The sequence below is a fragment of the Odocoileus virginianus genome, chromosome 6 (assembly GCF_023699985.2).
Source record: "Odocoileus virginianus isolate 20LAN1187 ecotype Illinois chromosome 6, Ovbor_1.2, whole genome shotgun sequence".
Classification (NCBI taxonomy): Eukaryota; Metazoa; Chordata; class Mammalia; order Artiodactyla; family Cervidae; genus Odocoileus; species Odocoileus virginianus.
The window spans coordinates 68,012,208-68,032,804 of NC_069679.1; the positions used below are offsets into that span (position 1 = coordinate 68,012,208).

At 51.9% G+C, this 20,597-nt stretch overlaps 1 protein-coding gene and 1 non-coding gene across 5 annotated transcripts in view; both read right to left on the reverse strand.

The window, feature by feature from the left end:
* ACTN1 (actinin alpha 1) overlaps positions 1-20,597 on the reverse strand; it is a 97,571-nt gene that overhangs the window by 55,369 nt on the left and 21,605 nt on the right. The window contains exon 1 of one of the 4 annotated variants that reach the window (XM_070469539.1): positions 8,760-8,780. The exons of the other annotated variants lie outside the window; for them this stretch is intronic. The gene's annotated coding sequence lies outside the window, so the exon portion shown is untranslated. Of the gene's footprint in view, positions 1-8,759; positions 8,781-20,597 lie in introns of those variants that run through there. 4 annotated transcript variants of the gene reach the window in all.
* LOC139035754 (U6 spliceosomal RNA) lies at positions 19,108-19,214 on the reverse strand. Its single transcript, XR_011488472.1, has one exon. It is a non-coding gene; the product is annotated as a U6 spliceosomal RNA (small nuclear RNA).

A 20,597-nucleotide genomic window follows, 5' to 3' on the forward strand; every position in this document is an offset into this window, starting at 1 on the left:
CCTACGGCTCTCGCTTCCCTTTCCCTTTCTATTTAATCAAAGTTAATCATTCACAGAGCTCTACAAGTCAGGAAGAAAGACGTCTGTAATCTCTCTCCTGCTAATGAGGAAACCCTGAGACCAGCCTCTGGCCAGGGTGAGGAGAACAGGAGATGGAGGAGCAGGAACCCGCGTTTCTGGTCTATGTCCACCTGCAGTCCATTCGGGGAGACACATCAGCAGATGACCGGAGGGTGGACAAGGCCACAAGGCCACACGGCACAGGGGGCCAAATGGCTCATTCTAGGAGGTGATCTGACCTAATAACCGTGTCCTGGTTGGAGAGAGGAGAGCTCCCAGCCCCTCCAAGTGTTCCAGGTCCCTCTTCCCGCCAAGGCCCCCGGAAAGAGCCCAGGGCCTTCCTGCAGGTGCTGGCTGAACCTGCGGCTGCTGAGAAATTTCAGGGCCACTTTAAGTAATTGGCGTGTGATCCCAGTGAAGCAACAAGGGCTTCCCTCTCAGCTCCCGGCCAACGAATGTCAGCTGCCCCCACCAGTCCACTGCCATCCACAGCTGGCCTCTCCCAGGAGGAAAGAGACTCAGCAATGGTCCAGCCACCGGCAGGCTCTGTCACTACCGGTTCTGAGATCCTGGACTCGCAGAGCCTCAGTCTCCACATCAGTAAGACAAAGACCGCTTTGTCAAAAAAGCTTATTCTGTGCAGCTGTTCTAAAAAGAGGGTTGTGTGAGCTAACACAGAAGGCTTAGCCCAGTGTCTGACGCAGACTAAGTGCTCTCTGGATGTTAAAAAAACAAAAATGTATCTACAAGAGGCAGACACAGAGTAGTGGTAGCTTAGGGCTGGGGATCGGTGATAGCTAAGGGGGATGGGGTTTCTTACAGAGGTGATGAAAATGATCTAAAATTGACTGCAGTAATGGTTGCACATATCTGAATATGCTAAAAAAAATTACATTGTACATTTTAAACAGGTGAATTGTATGGTATGTGAATTATATATATCAATAAAACTATTCTTTTTAATGAAAATATTCCAAGACCCCACTAAGTCTTTTAAAAACCCACTTGGCCCACTGGCAAGAAACCAGTCTCAAAGGCAGGCCCCAGACCCTCACCTTCCCTAGGTATTGAAGTAACTGAGGCCAAGATTCCAAGGGGGGAGGCCTGGGCTCGTCTTGGGCCCATGTGCAGCACTTGGGCCAGGCCTGAGCTGTGGGCTTTAGGCGCCACTGATCTTGTTGCTGCTTACCCAGAGAGTGGTGACTCTGAAGAGCAGGTCACACTCCAGGGCACCCGCTTAGCCATGAAAGGGCTGTTGGCTCTTCCTGGGCACACTTCACATCAGCTGGGGAGCCCAAGTGGAGAACAGCCTGCTCCCCACTGCCAAGCCAAGGGTGGGCCAGCCTGTGACACCTCCCCCACGTCTGGCCCTTGCGGGTCTGACAGCACACAGGCCACGTGGGCTGCAACTCACAGGAATGGTCTGCACATTCCTTCCCCAAAGAAGGAAAAGCCATTCACATGTGAGGTCATTTGGTTTTCCTGGCACGAGGCTGAGAGCCACGGGCCACTCAATTCCATAGAGAACTTCCCCACATGACAAGGATCAGGCCCTGCCTGGTATTCATAAAATATGGGAATCTGTGGTCTGGCCACCTCAAGTATCTAAGTGACTCCTCTGTGTGGTTGAGCTGTGACTCTCAACTTTACAGCCTAAAACCTTGATGGTCGCATCCGTGAAATGGGAATAATCAATTCACCCCGTCCCAGGGTTGTGATAAGAATTAAAGAGCACAGTAGCAGACTGATGGTGGGGGCTCAAAAAGTAACATACAGTACAGTTAGCTTCCCCTCTCTCACCAGCGTCATTTCTACTGAGTGTGCTAGCTTTGCTGACTGGGAACAAGGATTCTGCCCGGGCTCCAAGCCCCCCATGGGGGAGCCTCTGGAGAGGCCAAACCACTTATTACAAATTTGCAGAAAAGAAAGAGACACTACTTGGATCAAGAAGTTTCCCAAGTCTCTTCTCTGTGTCCCTGAATAACCCACTGGACTGAAGCTTCTGTTCTGGCCTGTCCCACAGTGCCTGCCCGGGACCCCTGCCCTCTCGAGGCATCTCCTTTGGCACAGGGTCAGGAACTCTGACCTCCAGAGGCGGGGGCATCAGCTCTATGCAATGCTTTCAGGGACTTGGGAGGGGTTCCTAGAGACCCCAGACCCAATAGAGATAGCCACTGCACCTCTTCTAGTGAGCAGGAAACCCCTGAAGATAGGCCAAGGCCCAAAGTCTGAGCTTACACTGATCGGCCCAATGACACAAGAGCAGGGCAGAAAACAAAAAAAAAGGTGGAGCAGAGTAGCTCCATGTGGTGGTTCTCAAACTTGAACATGCATTAGAATCACCTGGAGGGCTCGCTAGAACAGATTTACAGATCCCTCCAGACCTCTGCTTCCATAGTTAACGGACAGGTAGAGAAACTGCATTTCCCACAACATTCCACCTGGTGCTGATGCTGCTGGTCTGGAGACCACACTAAGGACCATGCACTTCATGCTTAAGAGGATGCATTTGGGGGCAGAAGACCTGGATTTGATCTGGGTCTGCCACTTACTAACGCTAAGACCTGAGCAAATTCTTGCCCTTTTTGAGCCTCAGTCTTTCTCCCTGGGCTGTTAAGGGGTTTCCATGAGCTAACATTTGCAAAAAGCCTGTGTGAGTTTACTGAGTCACTCAGTCGTGTCCATCTCTTTGTGACCCTACAGACTGTAGCCCACCAGGCTCCTCTGCCCACGGGATTCTCAGGGCAAGAATACTAGAGTGAGTTGCCATGCTCTCCTCCAGGGGATCTTCCCGACCCAGGGACTGAACCCGTATCTCTTGTGCCTCCGACACTGGCGGCGGATTCTTTACCACTGTGCACTTGGGAAGCCCTTGCAAAAACCCTAGCACATGACAAGTTGTTAATAATATCTAGAGTTGCCTATTTAAATACAAGAAATAAAAGACAGATCTCACAGAAAGGAGTGAGATAACAGAAAATGCTCAGGGTCCATGGAATTGCCTGTGTGTTCTAGATGGTCACCTGGACCATCCAAGGGTTACAGAGGTTGCCTGGGTGCCCGGTGTGTGCCTGAGCCCAGGCCAGCACGCACCAGCCAGCACTGTGCCCCAGTAATCCCTGGCCCCAGGCTCCTTGACCCAATCAAGGGCATGTGATCAGTAAGACAACCTCAGCCCAGAACCCACACCAATGCTACGATTGTACCAATGCTACACTGCCCACACCTCCCTCCCGAGGGACCGCCACATGCCCTCACACCAAAAGCAAGTAGAAACACAGCCTCCCAAGAGGAAGTTCAAAGCTCCAGGGAACCCAGAGCCTTCAGGGTACCAGAGATGCCCAAAGCAGAAAGCAGGCAGCAGGGGGCACAAGCTGAGAACCCAGCAGCTGCGCAAGCATCGCAAGCAAGCCACAAGGAACCACGGCAGGGACTGCACCCTGGGGGAGGGTGGGGAAGATGAAGAACGAACAGACTGTCTATAAACCGCCACTCCCTGGGGAGTCGGGGCTTTCTGCAATCACTCCATGCCAAAGGGGAAGTTTCTGGTTTCAGGAACACTGAATGCAGGAAGGGAACAGGACTTGGCACTTTAAGAATTCCTCCTCAGTTGCAGATAAAACAATAATTCACCCTTTACCCCCAAGAGACTGGCAAACAATTACAGAGGTGATTACCCCTCGACCACTGTGGTCGAGGAATCTGGGAGCCCTCGTGCCTGGCTGGAAAGGTGGGCTGTGCAGCCATGCTGGAGAGCAAGCTGCATCATGTGCTGCAACACATACCTGCCCACAATCCACCCAGGAACTCTCTCAAAGAAATTCTCACGCAGCGAACACTGGGGTCCTGGGGAGAACACGCGTCATTCTGTCATCTGTGTTGGCAGGGGAGGGGTGGGGGACTAACGGCATGACCATCGCAGGGAGACTTTAAGGTAAAACATGATAGATATGCAGTGGCCTTGCATGGATGGACCCGCAAGTGGTCCGTGAGTCGAGGGGCCTAATGAAGTCAATCTCTTCACCTGATGTCCAGAAAAATAAAGTTTCTTCTCCCAAAATACAGACACAGCACATTATAAAGTGGCGCGTGCGTGCATGCGAAGTCACTTTAGTTGTGTCTGACTCCTTGCAACCCCATGGACTGTAGCCCACCAGGTTCCTCTGTCCATGGGATTCTCCAGGCAAGAATTACTGGAGTGGGTTGCCATGTCCTCCTCCAGGGGATCTTCCTGACCCAGGGAGCAAACTTGCATCTCTTATGTCTCTTGCATTGGCAAGAGGGCTCTTTACCACTAGTACTACCTGGGAAGACCCTCCATAAAGCAGCACAGAAACCCCCAAACCCCTCTATTAAATCATGGGCAACTTGTGGGCTGTGAAAAACGCCACCCAGGTCTAGGTGGACGTAGCCCAAAGCCATCCCCACCCTCCCAGTCTCCACTGAGACCCAGCGTGACCCGGAACATGGGCAGCCCAGCACAGCAGGCTTGCTGGCCAGGCAGCTGGCCAACACCTCAGCGTGGCCAGCCCGGCTCGAGGGACAGGGCAGCAGGGGGATCGGGAACGGAGAGGAGAGACTGAGGAACCGAAATGTCTGTGGAAACTTCCACAACTCTGGAAGGATGGGAAGAAGAGCAGCTGTAGGCAGATCTGGCCAGGCCCACCCAACCAACTGCTGGGAGGAGGCGGGATCCGGGGCTTCTGTCTGTGGGTGAGTGTGTGCACAGCCTCCAGGGAGCTGGGAGATCCACACCCACTATGTCTCCCAGCTCCGGACTTCAGCTCAGAAAGTGTGCAGGGCATGAGAGAGGCAGCCTCCCCCAAACCTTGCTCCAGAGGAAGGGACAGCTTAAGCCCTCAAATTCAAGGAGAGGAGGATGGAGGCAGAGTGGACCTCTGGGAGCCCCTAGAGGAGAGGAAGAGAAAGGGAATAAGGTCTCGGAGTCGCTCAAAGATGTGGACTATTATTACCACTCAGTGAGGCACGCGCTATCTCAGCAAATCTACTCAACAACCCTGTGCTAGGGGAGAAAAGTGAGGGTCAGCGGCATTCAACAACCTTCCCTGTCGCACAGCTAGTGAGAGGCAGCGCTGAGATCTGAACTGGGCTCCGTGGGATGCCAGTACCTGAGCCTCTTCCATTCTGTGGGGGACTGAGGCCCTTCCAGGTTCTCTGCTCAGGCTGGAGAACAACGAGGACTCAGCCAGCACCCGTCTCAGGGCTGCCGAGAACCACACGAGCATGTATACGGCTGTCCCCAGGCAGTCCCTGGGCCCGTTCCGGGGAGGGCAGCCCAGCACACTGGATGAGAATCACGCCAGCGCTCACATCCAGCCGCGAGAGAAGGTCCTGGATCTCGGCTCCCTAGAGATGCAGAATGGGCCGGACAGCTCTTTCTCCTAGGTCTCAGTTTTGGGGAGGTGGGAAGAGGGTTTGAACTCTTGTCACTTTTGGCTTCCTGAACACAAAGCCCATTGAGAAAGGCCATGAATAATTATAGGGGCAGCCAAGTCAAGGGATGTGTATGCCAGAGTGTGGGCAACCGGCTTGTTCAGGCTTGGATTGGCCCAATGTCAGCAACCTCCCTCAAGGCAGGCCCTTGCAGGTGCTCCTCAACCATCCAGGCCCCAGACTCCCTCTGCCAGTCAGCTGGAGCCAGGCTCATTCATTCACCCACCCATTCACTCACTCATTCAATAAATTCTTACTGAGCACGATCAGGAACTGGGGGTCCCACTATGGACCAAGTAAAGACACAGTCCCTAAATCAAGGAGACTCTGGGCTAAGAAGGATGACAAATGTTAATCAAAGACTCATATAAATGAATATATATTTGCAAACTGAGCTTCAACACATAGAGAAAAAGTTATGGAAGATACGAGGCTAAAATGAGCCCTTAAGTCCAGGGGTTCCCCAATGGCTCAGCAGTAAAGAATCCACCTGCAATGCAGGAGACATGGGTTTGATTCCTGGGTCGGGAAGATCTCCTGGAGGAGGAAATGGCAACCCACCCCAGTATTCTGCCCTGGGAAATGCCATGGACAGGGGAGACTGGTAGGCTACAGTCCATGGGGTCGCAAGAGTCAGACATGACTAAGCAACTAAACAACAACAACCTGGTCCAGGGTGTGTATGTCTGTCTGTCTGTCTGTGTGTCTCTGACCACTGCTCTGAGGAAGTAAGTGAATTTTTAAAGCTGAGGAATTTTAATTAGATGAAGAGACTGTAAATGTGGAGGAGGACCATAAAGTTTATCAGCAAAACCAGGGCACTTGAAAGCAAAGGGAGGGGCTGTTAATAATTACATCCAGACAACAGGTGCAAACGGAGATGCATGGTACCCAGTGCACGTGTGGGGTCAGGGGTGGCCAGGGAGGTGGTGTTGCCCAAGCAGGGGAAAGAAAATATCAGAGGCCCCCGGGGGAAGGGACGAAGGCTGCTGAAGCCACTGGGAAATGGACACGCGGACTGATGCAGGAAGAGAGGAGCAAGGAGCCAGGAGCCAGCACACCTCAGGAGCATGGAGCATGGAGCTCCCCAGGACGCTGAATGGGTGTCTCCTGAGAACAAGGGAGAGGTTTTATTTGATTTCAGCTGAGGGTTGTGCTTAGTCACTCAGTCTGTCCGACTCTTGCAGCCCCATAGACTGTAGCCTGCCAGGCTCTATGGGATTCTCCAAGCAAGAATACTAGAGTGGATTGCCATTTCCTTCTCCAGGGGATCTTCCCGACCCAGGAATCGAACCCAGGTCTCCTGCATTGCAGGCAGATTCTTTACCAACTGAGCTACGAGGGAAGCGTAGGGTAAGGTGGGTGTGCAGGAATCAGGTCCTAGTTTATACATACTTACACTTGCATCTTAGAAAGAGACACCTAATCACAGTGTGAAGAACAGATGAGAGGAGGGCCAGAATGGCAGGAGAGACCAGTCAGGGGACCATGGCAAGAAAGGTCCAGGCAAGAGGCAAAGGTGACTTAGACCAGGGTGGTGGCGGCAGGGACAGAGAAGTCGGTGGGTATGAGAGATACATCTCAGGGAGAGAGCGAGGGAGGGAAGGAGGGCTCAGAGGTCACACCAAGGTTTTGGATCCAAGCCAACAGAGGAAGGCAGAATGGGAGAAGGTGCCAGACATCCACAGCACTCACCACAGTCCACCATCCTCAGCCTGACAGTCTAATCTGAAGTCAGCACAGAAGGACTCCAGAGAGCAGGCTGCCCTCCGCAGTCCACTGCCCCAAGTGCTCCGTCAGTACTGAGACAGTCAGCCCTCAGTACTGCCACCCTATGAGGCTGGTACTGTCATTCATCCTATTCTACAGAGGAGAAAACTAAGACAGAGATGCTCACAAGGTCACATCAAACAGCCAGTCGGAGGAGTGCACAGCTCATGCTTCTAGCCCAGGCTCGCTCAGCGTGGCCCTCCTCCCCCCTGCTCCTCCCGAGGGCCCAGCAGCAGGTCACATGCACCAGCCCGGGCAGGGCTCCTCCGCTCTTGTTGCCCACAGCGCACCTCACTGCAGTCCAATCGGACTGCCCTCGGGGGTGAGTCCAGACAGAGGCAGCTCCCGAAGGCCCCCCCCCACCCCCATCCACATAGAGGTAACCCTATGTGCAGTCAGCGTGGCCCACCTCGCCCTGGAACACCTTAAAAGAGCAATTCCAATGCCTCCCGCCACACCCCCCTTCCCCAAACCTCTCCACCAACACAGGGAGAAAAATCAACCTGAAATCATCATTAGAAGGTTCTCAGGGGGAACCTGGAAGGGGACGTGGTACACAGACGACCTAAATCAGTTTCCCTTTAATGGACACCAGGCCAACCCCGGGAATAAGGAAGAAGGGAGGTCGTGGGCCCCTGCATCTGGCATGGCCAGCTGACCTTGGCCAAGTCCATTCCTCTCTCCTACACACTCTGACTTCTCCATCTGAGCAGGGGAGCCAGCCCTGCCTGTTCTTCTAGAAGGCTTTCCAGACCTAATCATAAAAAGGGGGAAAGGAGACAGAAGGAGACCTACCTGCCCAGGACTCTGTCAATGGCCCTGGGAAGATCCCACTTTGGGCCAAGTAAAGACACAGCCCCTAAGTCAAGGAGACTTTGGTCTAAGAAGGATGACAAATGTTAATCAAAGACTCATATAAATAAATATATATTTGCAAACTAAACTTCAGTGCATACAGAAAAATTTATGGAAGATATGAGGCTAAAATGGGCCCCTAAGTCCCTAGTGGCTCAGCAGTAAAGAATCTGGCTGCAATGCAGGAGACACAGGTTTGATCCCTGGGCCCAGAAGAACTCCTGGAGAAGGAAATGGCAACCCACTCCAGTATTCTGGCCTGGGAAATGCCATGAACAGGAGAGCCTGGCGGGCTACAGTCCATGGGGTCGCAAGAGTCAGACACAACTGAGTAACTAAACAACTCGATCCAGGGTGTGTGTATGTGTGTGTCTTATTTGGGCCCTGCCGGCCTGGCCCCGGCCACCCCTAAACTCCTCACACCTGCTGACTGCCAGCGGCCCTGGGACAAAGCCCTTGCTCGTCAAGCTCACCTGGGCCCTGGTTTTCAGAGGCATACCTGGGAAGTGTTCGAGCGTGCCTACCACCCGTTTCCTGCGCTGGCCTCTGCGGGCTTCCCTCAAGGGGGTCAGCAGGCGCCACGGGTCTCCCTCTGCCAACACTGCGGCCGTGTTACTCACCTCCTTCCAGTTGCCCCATTTCTCTCCATCCCCCACCTTTTCCATGCTTTACTAGAATGTTTGCAGGCACAATGGACACACAGCACCGGGAGATCTGGGTTCTAATTCTGGTTCCACCACCAGGGAACCACCCATCTGTTCAGACCACCACCACCTCTGACCCTTCCACTCCACCGTCTCACCTGTAAAGCCCCCCTCACCTTACGTGGGGCCTTACTGCCTCAGACCTGCCCCAGAGGGCTCTTGTGAAGAACAAGCGATACAGCCACTGGGAAAGCAATCTGAGGGAGGCGAGGTTTCCCAAGTTGGCCGAATCATACAATATGATGAAAATGCGGACCCCACCCCAACAACTGCCATTCTGGTTCAGGAATTCTGGGGTAAGAATCGGTATTTTAACAAGTAACAAGTACTCCAGGTAAATCCTAGTATCAGACCTGGTGGGGCAACTCTGGGCTTTGAAAACATACCGGAAGTCTTTATCTGCCTTGCCTTCTGGGCAGAGTTTGTGTAAGTTCTCCCCGGCTCCGGGCACACTTACAAAATAACAACCCCTGCTTAGAGAGCCCACCAGGTGCAGGATGCCATCATCTCGTTTAGTCCTGGCCGTGATCCGGCAAGCGAGATGGCCTTCTTTCTACAGATGAGAAAACTGCGGCTCAGAGGGAGGACCTGTTGGAGGACACAGGCTAGTAAGACAGCAGAGCTCCCCTCCAGCCCCGAACAGGCAGCTCCAAAGGCCGTTCTCAGTACCCGGAAACCTCTGCAGGATGGACTTTCCTGCAGGGAGGGGCAGAAAGGAGCCAGCAGCCCCAAGCTGGACTCGCTCTCCTGTTCCCTCCCCAGAGCCTGGACATAACCTGTGCACAGATAGTCTCAAGCATCCTATCTGTGGAGAAAGGCGCATTCTACTGCATGGAGCCAGAGGCTGCTGCCTCCTATGCCCACATGTGAGGGAGACAGGATCCTGGAGCCTGCGGTCTACAAAGGTAGGGCGCTTCAGTCATGTCCGACTCTTGTGGCCCCATGGACCAGAGCCTGCCAGGCTCCTGTGTCCATGGGATTCTCCAGGTAAGAATACTGGAGTGGATTGCCATGCCCTCCTCCAGGGGATCTTCCCAACCCAGTGATCCAACCTGCATCCCTTACATTGCCTGCATTGGCAGGCGGGTTCTTTACCACTAGCACCACCTCGGAAGTCCACACAGGCAGGCAGGACCCACATAAGAAACAATCGGGACAGGGGGCAGTCAGCCCAGGGCAGGAGCACTTCTGAGCCAGAACTCCTGGTGCTGGGGAGAAGGGCTCCCAGAAGGTTTAACAGGATAGGGTGCCAAGATCAGAAGACATATCACATCTGGAATGAAGCCCAAGGTACCCTGGACTCCTCCTTCCCCACAACACGCAATCACCACTCGGCAAGCAGCAACCGGCTGCATGGAGAGTTTCACACAACTCCGGACTCCGTGGAGAGGAAGTAATTTCCTCCTGCAGAGGAAACTGCCACCACCCAGCCAGGCGGCATCACACAGCTTCTTGCTCCTCTCCCAGCCTCTCCAGGGACCAAACAGCTGAGAAGCAGAGGGAAAGACCGTGGCCCTCCTAAAACCTCGCCTTCCCCCCAGACTCCTCACCCAGACCCGGCAGCGGGTGACTGTTCTCCCACTTAGAGGGCACAATAATGACACAGCTGACATTTAGTGACACTCACTAAGCACTTTGTCCTGATCATCACATTCACTCTTCACAACAAGTTTTAAGAGGGAGATTTTGATCCCTGTTTTAGACAGAGAAAAACTGAGGCTCTGGAAGATTAATTAACCCAACTGGCAAAAAGCAGGCCCCAAACCCCAAACCAGGCATTTCCTAACCAGATCCCAAACTCTTTTTACTTTCTCTTATCTCTCACTGAGCATCTCTAAGTACAGGGTCCTAGACCAGTGACTGCCACGAGAGAGAGAGCCCAGCTCCCAGGGAGCCATGGCCAAGCCGATAGGTAACTACACACCCCACCAGTGACACATGGACTGAGCATCAGGAAATGACAACATAGATCCTGGCCAGGGGCCAGTACACGGCACGTGGTGGAGGTCCACTCCAGACAGCAGGCAGAAACCAGTTCGCTCTGCAGGGTGAGCATGTTTGGGGGCCCGACTCCAGACAGTGGTGGACCGTGAGCAGAGCAGGAAGCGGAGGCGAGAGCTCGCTCTGTGAGCAAGAAATAGACCTTTTCTCCACAGGAATTTAGGAAGTGTGCCATTAGTCTCTGGAACTCCCTGGAAGACAAGGGATCACACAGTAACCGTCTAGGAGAGAAACAGCCTGGGGCACGAAGAACTGTAGGGAAAAAAGTCAGTGGGGAAAATGGGGCCAGTTGGCTCTGGGGTCCCTGTTCCACCCCAGGGAGCCCAGGAGACTGCACCCCGCTTCACCAGATTTACAGAGAAGAGGGATGGGGATCTGGCCGCCAAAGGCCCTCCTCCATCAGGAGATCTGGAGCTTCACACTAGCTCTGCAGCTCCAGGTCTCCCCAGAGCTGTGCTGCAGCCAGCCTTGGACACAGAACACCAAGGAGACCCAGCTGGCCAGCCCACCCACCTTGGCTGACAGCTACCAAGGCAGGCCGAGCCAGCCAGCCAGGGACCCAGCCCCGGGGAAAGAGCATCAGGACGTGGGGGAGGGCCCAGGGCACTGTGCTGACCTAACACCCGCTGACATGGGGGCTCAAAGTGCCTGAGAGGTGCAAACAGTAAATAGTCAATACATAAAATATTGCAATTCCATTTCTGGGTATAGAAAGAAAAGAACTGAAGGCAAGGCCACATTCCTAGCAGCATTATTCACAATAGTCAAAAGGTGGAAGCAACCCAAATGTCCATCAACAAATGCACAGATAAACAAAATGGTATGCACATGCAATGGAATATTAGTCAACCTTAAAGAGGAAGGAAATGCTGACACACCACAGCGGGGATGAACATTAAGGACACTATGAGGAGAGAAATAAGCCAGACATGAAAGGACAAATGCTGCTGGATTCCACTTTAATGAGGTTCCTAAAGCAGTCAAGTTCACCGAGAAGAAAGAATGGTGGTGGCCAGGGGCTGGGGGAGGACTAAAGGGGAGCTGCTGTCCCATGGGTGCAGAGTTTCAGGTTTATGAGATGGTGGTGATGGCAGCACAACAGTGTTGAATGTACCTGTTGCCATTAAAATGCCCACTTTAAAAATGGTCAAAATGAAAAAAAATAAAAAATAAATAAACAAAAATGGTCAAAATGGTAAATTTCAGTTATATTTACCACAATTAAGTAAATATATATATATATAAATTAAATATGAAATATTGTGTGTGGCATAGAAAAATAACCATGTTACCTGTAGGGAATTGTTTTGTTTTGTTTTTACCATGAGCATGTCATACTTTCATAATAAAACCAAAAAAGACAGTTAGACTTATAAGGCAAACAGATTTCAAACTGCAACCCACGATGGGATTTAAGAAGTCCCGGTTCTTAGAATGGCACAAAGATGTCGCCTGACTCCTCCTCTGGCCACCACCACCAGCCTGGCCTTCAGTGGACCATGAGAAATACCCCTCCGAAAGCAGTAAGTCAGGCTTTGGGTGCTGGTCAGGTATACTGCATGTGTCCCTGGCCCTCCTCTGCTCCCATGAAATCAGCAGGAGGGAAGTGCCCCACCAAGCCAGAGGTGATGGAGAGGTTGGAGGGGCCCTCCCGGGGCTGACTCCAGGATGACTCCAGTTATGGTTTCCCCAGGAGGAAACGAGCCCAAGCACCCTTTTTCCCCTTCTAGGACAGCACAAGGGAATGACTTGGCCCATCCCTGCATGCCCTAGCCTCTCCCGAGATGGCACTGGTCAAACCACCCCACCATCCTCCTCCACAGTGGGGAGGAAGCTAGACTGAAGAGGGAGGCAGAGGAAATGGCTCATCTGCCCAGCTGAGGAAGACATAGGATGAGGGAGGTACACAGAAGCCTCAGCTCCCTCCATAACACACCAGGCTCTGCCTTCAGTCCTGTGTTCCCACTGACTAGTCCCTGCTGATCCATCCGGGACCTGCAGACCCCAGGCAACTGGCCTTGCCTCAGTTTCCTGATCTGTAACTCGAAGGGGATGGACCCTTTGCTATCGAAGGCTCCTTTTAGCTCTGAAACCCTAGACTTCCCTGGAAACTGGGTGATGGGCCAGAACCAAGAAAGGGCTGGGGAAGACAAGACCCAGCCTTGGAACAGGGCAGCTTCAGAGCAGATGCTGAGAAGGAAACACAATGCTTCTAAGCCACCCACTCATCCATTCACTTCTTTTTTTCTGAGCTCTTACCCTGTGCCAGGGACTGAGGCAGCGCAGGAAAACGGCAGTGAGTCAGCCAGCCTTGGAGGTGCTCACAGCCTCATGAATGTTGCCACCAAGTTTCAAGACCTGCCATCACAACCTCTATCCCCAAGGCCAGTCCTCTGAGGAAGCAGAACCTAAGAGTGACACAAACAGCAGGCAGAAGGGGAAGCCCGATGGCACCCCGAAGAGAGTACCAAACCAAACTTGAGAGTCAGGAAAGTCTGGTTCAATCCTGAGCCCGCTGCTGATTCGCTGTGTGACCTTGGACAAGCTTCTTTGGCCCTCTGGGCCTCAGTTTCCTCATCTGTCAAGAATGAGACCAGATCCAATCTTGGATCTGGTCTGTGCAGGACCTTCCAGCTCTGACAGCCTGGGCCTCCTGGACACAAGCCCTCAAACCTGGGATCACGGCCGGGATGCCTTCAGGAACCAGCAGCACAGCTGACCCATGCGGGACCCTCAGATCCAGACAAGCCGAGCTGACAGCCAGCCAACTCCAGGTACTCCACAGCTCGGCGTGCAAAGCCCAGCTGCGGGAGGCAAACGCCTGCTTCAACCTCAGGGATAAAATGGATGTCCAAGTTGTCTCGGAGTTGGAACCTTTTATCTTGGGATGGGGGTCAGAGGACCAGAAGGAAGCTCTGTGCATTCCTTGCGCCCCACTGTCTAGCACAGGGAAGACGAGCCCTGCTCGCACCATCTCTGCCGGATTTGAACCATAAACACGGCCCTTTTCTGAAGGGAAGGACTTAACACAAACCAGATGCAGCAGGGACTTTCCCCCACCCCCTCCTGGCCCTAAAATTAAACGTTCAGTGTCCCCTCTGCCAAAATTCGCTTGAAGGCCAAGCCTTAAAGAGCCAGCACCTCCAGTTCTCACCCTCACACACTCTCAATCACATCCCCTCTTAAACAAAATGTCAAGGTCCCCAAACGGAAAGTGTGGATGGGCGGCCTCCCAGGAGTGCCCAGCAGCCCTGCAGGCCAGGGACAGATTTAAAAGGAGAGATCACTGAGGAAGGAAGGCGGACACCCCCGACCCCCTCCACCAGCCCAACAGGGACCAAAGTGCAGCCTCACAGGCATGGATCGTCAACAGGGGATTTGCCCCCGGGGAGGGCACTGGCGGGGCTGGCCGATGAGCACAATCATCCCGCAGGGAGCAGGCCTGAGCAGCAGCCTGGTCCCGGGGGGCACACTGGAGATTCCTGGAGGAGTTCATTTCCTGGACTTCAGTTTCCAGTCTCAAGAAAATGGAGTGAATCACAGGCATTTATTTAACTCTGATCTCATTCAAAGCAGTGATGACTCGGATAAAACCCATCTTAGGAGAACTGGACTCTTGCTGGGCTTTGAGGGCTTCCCAGCTGTCAGGCAGGTGACTCCCTGGTCCTGAAAGTTCTCCTGGTCCTAGTTGTTGCTGTTTCTCAGTTGCTCAGCCATGTCCGACTCTTTGTGACCCCATGGACTGCAGCATGGCGCCAGGCTTCCCTGTCCTTCAGCATCTCCCGGAGTTTGCAAGTTCACGTCCATTGAATCAGTGATGCCATCCAACCATCTCGTCCTCTGGTCCTATATATCTTTCCAATTCTGGCTGAAGGCCCTGACCATCCATCTACCTGCCTCCTCGCCTCCCCACGGCCCCTGGCCATGCTAGGTCCATGCCCCAGCAACCAGCACTAATCAGCTTGCTCAGCACATCTAGTCTCCCCAGCAAGCGGACCAATACCCTGTTCTTAAGCTCAGGGGGCCATGTCTTACCCACACTGTGTGCTTCATGGGACCCAACAGTGCACAGCATGCAGCAAAGTGCTCAGAACAGACAGTTAAATCTCACTGAGCTGCCATTCCTCAAGAAAAAGGGCAGGTGATGGCAGAAAAATATTTGGAGAGGGATGTTGCTGCAGACAGTAATTCTCTGACTTGCAAAAAAAAAAAAAAATTTGAGTACTAATTTTTTTTAAGTATTTAATCCTACAACTTCAACACAGTCATTTTCACTTTTGTATGCTATCTTCCTGTTTACACAGATTTTTACAGTTGCAACCGATTACAACGTACATACTAGATAAAGTTCTGCTTTCAACATTCTGTTGAACATTTTATTCCTGTGTGATCATCCTAAATGTCACTTAAAGGCTGAAAAAATGTTCCACCACAATCATGTGTCAGGACGGTTCGTTAAATTCCTCCCCTGACGTGAGTGAGACACAGGAGACTTCCCTTCTGCTCCTACGGACAGCACAGAGAATATTCTGAAGCCCTTCTTTGTTTTAGTTGGACACTTTCCTCAGGACACAATCCTGGGGGTGGAATTACCCGGCCCAAGGGTAAGAACATTTCCATAGTTCTGCTACATAAACAAGCCCCAGATACTAACCCACAGGCTGCACCAATCCTCAAGGCCTTCAAAAAAGACCACAAGCATGCATTCAACTGGAAGCTTGCCCTGATCGGATTCTCTGCTTACCTTTTTAAAGTTAAGTGGTTCTGACTGGAAGAATTCATCTTGTCTGGGCCTCCAGGTTCAGTGCTCCGGACATCCTTTTTCTTAAATCTTACCTCCAAGTCCCACCTCCTCTATACCCGTACTTCTTGTAACCCCAGTCCACTCTGACATCAGTAGACCTTGTAGCTCCCCTAAAGCTTTCCCTACCAGACTCAGGCCCCCCATTTCTGAGGCCCCTGACCCCCTTCTACACTGTGACCCCCACAGTGCCACATCTCCCCTGCAAAACTCTTAGCCCCTCTGCTAGGCAGAAGGCTGCCAGAGGGTTTCTTGACCTAGAACCTCCAAGATGACCCCTAAAGGCGTGGAGTCATTAGGGAATTGCCTGTTAAGCTGAGTCCTACAGGCCTTCGAGCTTCCTGCTGCCTGGGCCCCTGTCTCGAGGGACAGTTTGAGTCTGGGCCAGCAAACACACTGCTGCTGGCAGACCCCCAGGCTTAAATGATCCAGGGCCATAACAATGAGGAGGCGTTTACACAGTCTAGGGCCAACCCAAACCCCTCCTGTCACGCTGTCTGGAGAAAAGCTAGAACCCAGACAACAGCCCACAGTCAGGATTTGGCTCAGCTGAGAGTAGAGGACCAGAGGTCACTAAGGTGGACAGGGAGGGGAGGCGGGCAAAGCAGGACACACAACGCTGAAAAGCCCTCCCTCCACAGGAAACCAAACAACAGGGCTGGCAGGTCACTGCAGGACACAGATGTTTGTGCTTAGTGGCCAGGACAGGGTGGGCCGCCTGTCTGGTACAGACACCCCCTCTGCAAGCCCAGGAGAAGAAAAGCGGCTTCCACCCACCATGATCACCGCAACGGCGCTTTCACGCAGCCTTGCAGATAGCCCACCGGCCCATCTGCTCCAAAGCCAAAAACCATCACAAGAGGAAGCAAGAGATTTTCTTTCCTTTCCTCTATAAAGACTTCCCCTCTGGGCTTGGGGTCCAGAAGAGATGCCTGACTCACATTTGGGGGGGTGCAGCTAGTGAATTTGCAGTATATGAGGCAACAAAGCATCGCCAAGATGTCCTAGGGGAAGTGAAAGAGTTGAGCTTGTTTAGCTGAACACCTATCGTTCAGCCTGAAGTAACAACATTCCCAGGCCATCCTTCACAGAGGTCTCTAGCGTTGTCTAAAACTTACGGCAGGAGCTTGCTAGAAATGCAGATCCCACAGCTCTGAGCCTAGAGTATTTGGTTCAGCAGGTCTAGGCAAGGTCCAGGGAGCTACAGTTTTTACATGAATGCTAGGTGGTCCACAGACCACTCTTTAGGGAATACAGCCTTGGCATGAAACTCTCCACTTGGATGGCAGAGGGTGGACGTCCCTGCAGGAACCAGAATTCTACAGCAAAGTCATGGCCACCTGGAGTAGTGGATGATCATTTAATAAGGTGTAAGTAGGAGGCCCTTAATTGCTACCTGCCTCCACTCCTCACAGCATAGATCCTCTCTCTTCACAGAGCAAAACACAAGCCATGGTCTCCTCAGGAGTCCCTCTCCTCCTCCATGCGTTGTAACTAGACCAGCCTTGACAGTTCACTGTGGTTTTCTGGGTGGGGAGAAGCAGAGGGTAGAGTGTCTAACCAACCAGACAGAATAAATCAATCCCAGCCTCTCCACGTGGCCACAAGCTAGAGCCTTACAAGGCCCCAGCAGGGAGCTCTTTACCCAAACAGATAGAACAGCAGCTGAGACGTTCTGGCGGCATCCCCCTTCAGGGCCCCCCAAGGAAATGTCCCAACACCAAGATCCTCTGTGGTGGATCCCATGGTTCCAAAGTTCTGATCATCCACAGCCCCCAGACATTGGAAAACTCTCGCCAACCATGTCAGATGAGCTGACCATAGGACAAACAGCACTAGGAACATCAAGCCTCCTCTAAGTGCACTTCCTCAAGGGCCTGGCCATGCCACAGGCGGGTGGCTCTAAGAAGCCATCATTTCAGCACCAGCTCTTCTTCCCATAAGAGGGGCGGCTACGGTCCTGCCCAAGTCCCACCCAACTCAAAGGCAAGGCCAAAGTTGCAGGGAAAAGGAAGCCTCTGTGCACCACCTCCTCCTCCATACCAAAAATAACACAACCATCCAGGTGAGTCCTACTCTGGGCACAGTACCAAGCGCTCCCAGTAGATTCACCCATTTTGGCACCTGAAGCCATCTAAGAAACTGAACAGAGATACGATTGAAGCGACTTCGCATAAGAAAGTGTTAGTTCTTGGAGTCCCAGGGACAGAGGCCTCCATTCCTATTTGAGGTTAAGTCATTCCATGGACAGACCTTCTTCCTCCTACCCCAGTATTCAGAGCGGATGCGTAAGTGCTTGAGTCACAGACGTCTCACTGTGGGTTGGAGGTGTCGACCACCCTCAGCCCAGCACCAGCACCCCGGCCAAGAGGTCAGCAAGGACCAATCCAGATCAGGAAGCGGTCTCTCCTGCCGCCGGGAGGCCGCCTCCTAAAGACGAGCTGTAGAGAGGGTCATCTGGACCACAGGAAGCGAGCAGGGAAGTGAGAACCCGCACAGAGACGGCAGGCACAGGTTCTCACTTACGACTCGTCCCGCTTCCCTTCAGTTTCACCAGACACCCTGGCTCTTCTGACGAGCCTCACAGGAACTTGGGGAATGCGGTCAGGAGCCAGGACCGGGCAGAATCTTCACAGACACAGATTCCACTTCTTGACCGCTTGTCCCACCGGCACTCAGCAGCCATACCCCTGGCCCTTAGGTCTCGCCTGGCAAGGGGCAGCTAATGCTAAGCTGCCAATAGGTGATAATATTTCACATGTTCCTCCCAAATGTTTAAATCCTGAGAGTTTCCTAGTCACCTTCTTATGTATCTAGCACTACATAAAAATGTTAGCGAGGCCTTGAGAACCTTAGAAATGTAAGTCTATAGCCAGATGGGCCAATGCCTGAGAAGATACTTTGGGTCCAAGGAAAACCAGGCACCCCCACCTCCGCCAGGTAGGGGTCCCCTAAGGATGGCCAGTAAGGGGGGACTGTCACACATCAAACCCTTGCCTGACAAGAGGCAATAGATTCACCGCAGCAGCCCATCAAACCACACACCTCTCTATGCTCTCGGGTGAGGGAATTCTAGGCGATCCTTACTTTCTTCTTTGTATTTTACTGTATTTTTTAAATTTGCCACAGTAAATATTACTTTCCATCTCAATTAGTTTTAAAAAGTAGGTTGAGTATAACCTATAAAAGTACTAAACCACTTTGTTGTACACCTGAAACTGTACTTCAACAAAAAATAGCTTGTATATTACGGATGGCACATTAAGCTAGCCTGCCTTTTCTATTTTTCTTATTATTTTTAAAATTTTATTTATTTTTAACTGAAGGATAGTTGCTTTACAATATCATGTTGGTTTCTCCTATACATCTACATAAATCAGCCGTAGGTATACATATGTCTCCTTCTTCTTGAACCTCCCTCCCACCTCTGCCCCATCCCACCCCTCTAGTTTGTCAGAGCACAGAAATACAGACTGCGTCACAAATCTGCACGTCACCATTGCACAGGGGCCATGCTAATCTTCTCTGTATCGTTCTAATTTTAGTATACATGCTGCCAAAGTGAGCACCATTTTTTTTATTAGTCTGCCTTTTAAAGGCAACTGATTAGTATGTAAAAGCACTTATAGAAATGATCATCTCTTTTGACTGATTTACTCAGCTCCTAGATATTATCCTAAAATGCAGAAAAAGGTCCACAGTGAAAGGAGTATTTATAGAGGAATTATCTATGAGAGCTCAAAACTGGACACTACGAAAATGCCCAGGGACGGGAGAATTAAGAGGAGCAGTCTGTCACCGGGCGGAACGGTCGGGCGGGCAGGCAGCCGAGGTCCAGGCCCAGGCCTGACTGGACAGCCTCATCCCCGCTCCGCAGCCAAGAGCCAAGGGCCAGGAGCACCTTGTTGAGCAGACCACCAAGTGCTTCCCGAAGACAGCTTCGGCCTCAATGGGTCTCCTTCTAAAGAGGTGGTGTGAGCCAAGCTCTTGTTCTCCTAATGAAATAGCAGTTTTGGCCTCAGACGCCCAGCATTTGCAAGCACAAGTTCTCATCTCAGAAAAGCCTCTGAAAACCTCTGAACACAGCCCAGGAGTTCACACTGACCGCCCTCTAGCCCCTGTCAGACAAGTGCAAGTGAGTTTCCAGGAAATGCTGACGAGCGTCTCCAAGGACCGGGGCCTCGCTCAGGCTGCAGCTCTAGAAACAGTGGAGCCAGCTTTCATTTCTCAGCCCCCCACAGAAGTGCCTTCACAGCAGTGTGATTTAACAACGTGCCTTTGACTCTACCGTGGGTTGATTTAAGAACCAATATACAGAAAGATCTCTCTGTGCTCCATGAAACTAACGCTGATGCCATCACCCAGCACACTGCTCTCCTAAAAGGGAAAAGCCCTCGGTGTTCGGTGCTCACGCTAAGAGACAAGGTGTCTCTTTCCCACGAACTAGCACGCTTCCCTTTATTAGGAAGTAGATGATAATCTCAATTTCTTCTTTTGTTTCAGCTACTGGGGAGCTCAAAACTAGGGTCAGTGCTGACTTACAAAAACTAAGTTCTTTTAACATTATTTTCTCAATTACCTCACCCACCCCCACCACCACCCTGACAAAGCTCTGGATCTTCTTTTTTTTTTTTTTTTAATTTTTATTGGAGTATGGCTGATTTAAAATGTTGTGTTAATTTCAGGTAGACAACAAAGTGAATCAGTTACACATGTACATATATCTATTCTTTTTTAGATTCTTTTCCCTATAGGTCATTACAGAATACGGAGTAGAGTCCCCTATGCTACACTTCCATTAAGTTTTTGGTTTTTTAATTGGAGGATAATTACGTTACAATATTGTGCTGGTTTCTGCCATGCATCTTCATGAATCAGCCACAGGCATACATATACCCCTTCCCTCTCGAACCTCCCTCCCATCTCCCACTCCATCCCTACCCCTCTAGGAT